The following is a 1,898-nucleotide window of genomic DNA, read 5'->3' on the forward strand; positions in this document are numbered from 1 at the left end:
GTTAGAGATATAGGTCTATAGTCCTGTACATGTGTGAACGTGGGTGACCTGTGCCCTTTTCCAATTCTTTGGGAACACTACGCTCTTCTAGAGATCTACGGTACACCGATGCAAGAAGGGGGTTAAGTTCCTTCGCGTACTCTGTGTAAAATCGAACTGGTATCCCATCAGGTCCAGCGGCCTTTCCTCTTTCGACTGATTTTAATAGTTTTTCTATCCCTCTATTTTGATATCTACCATTTTGTCATCTGTGCGACAATCTAGAGAAGGAACTACAGTGCAGCCTTCCTCCGTGAAACAGCTTGGGAAAAGACATTTAGTATTTCGGCATTTAGTCTGTCATCCTCTCTTTCAGTACCATCCTGGTCACAGAGTGTCTGGACATTTTGTTTTGATCCTCCTACCGCTTTGACATAAGACCAAATTTTTTTAGCATTTTCTGCCAAGTCAGTACATAGAGCTTTACTTTCGAATTCATTGAACGCCTCTCGCATAGCCCTCCTCACACTACATTTCGCTTTGCGTAATTTTTGTTTGTCTGCAAGGCTTTGCCAATGCTTATGTTTGCTGTGAAGTTCCCTTAGGTTCCGCAGCAGTTTTCTAACTCGGAGAAGAGTTGGTGTGGCGCCACTCCATGGTTTGCAGTTTTGTTTCTGGTTCGAGCTGATGAAACCATGTTTCGTCGCCTGTAACTATGTTCAACAAAAAATTGTCACAGTCAGTCTGGAAACTCGCAAGCAGTTCCGCACAGTTGGTCCTTTTTTTCTCATTATGCTCTTCTTTTAGGCAGTGACGAAGTTGGCGGGCACACACCTTTGAGCATCCGGAATGGTGGACTTGTGTGTCAGCACAGCCAATAGAGACGTCTAGTGGACGAGCGAGGCTTTTGATTTTGATACGTCAATCACGTTGGATAAGAGTGTACGCACGTTCCAACATAGCAGGAGTCACAGCTGAGTGCGGCCGGATCGTACGCGGGAAATCGGACTGATTCGTGCGACATTGTTGCGTTGACAACAGACGCGTCGCACGACTCACTGCCAGGTGTCTGGGTACAACGACGCACTGCCAGCTCTCCATAGACATTCAGCAAGCGGCCCCTCGCGCTGGAGGTTCAATTCCAACCTTGGGCATCTGTGTTTGTGCTATTCTTAGTATAAGTTTAAGTTACTTAATACATAAAGCAAGTCTAGGGACCGACGACCGAAGCAGTTTGCCCCTTAGGTATTCACACACATTTGAACATTTTGGACATTCAGCAAGTGCCTATAAATATCTGGGATGCTCTGGTTTTCCGCTAAAACAGACTCAATTACAGCTCTCTGCTTGGAGCACACCTCCATTACAGACACCAGTTTGAAGGCCAGTGTCGTCAGCTATTGGAGCTTCCTGAAACTATGGGAGCTGAAGCGGGATTATTTCACAATGTTGGACTTTCAAGTTCGCATTTTTGCAACCGACACTGACCAATAAAAGCGGTGTAGCGTTAATTACTGAACGCCCTCGTGTTTAAAAACTTGGTGCCAACGAGAAAACAGCTGGTGGTCAAGACTAACATTGTCAAGGTCGCCACTCTATATGTTCGTTCCAAGAAAAATCAGTGTCTCTCTCGCCAGCGAGTTCTGAGGGAACTCTCCATGCATTCATGGTTGGTATTACGTGTCTGGTCGTGAGCGACAACTTGTGATGTCAATTGAGGGGCTACTTGAGTGGGAAGTAAGGGCTCCAAGGTCAAGAAGGCTGACAATGACCGGGGTCCTATTCTGTATCTTTCCGCCGTTTCGCCGATCGGTTCGATATGCGAGCGTTCCGATCAGTTTTGTTTCCGAAGGCGAGTCCCAACATTATTCTGTAAGCATTTCGGAAGCGATGCCGAACGGTCCTACTGAACAGAAGCG

This window comes from Schistocerca americana, chromosome 5 (assembly GCF_021461395.2).
Source record: "Schistocerca americana isolate TAMUIC-IGC-003095 chromosome 5, iqSchAmer2.1, whole genome shotgun sequence".
Taxonomy (NCBI): domain Eukaryota; kingdom Metazoa; phylum Arthropoda; class Insecta; order Orthoptera; family Acrididae; genus Schistocerca; species Schistocerca americana.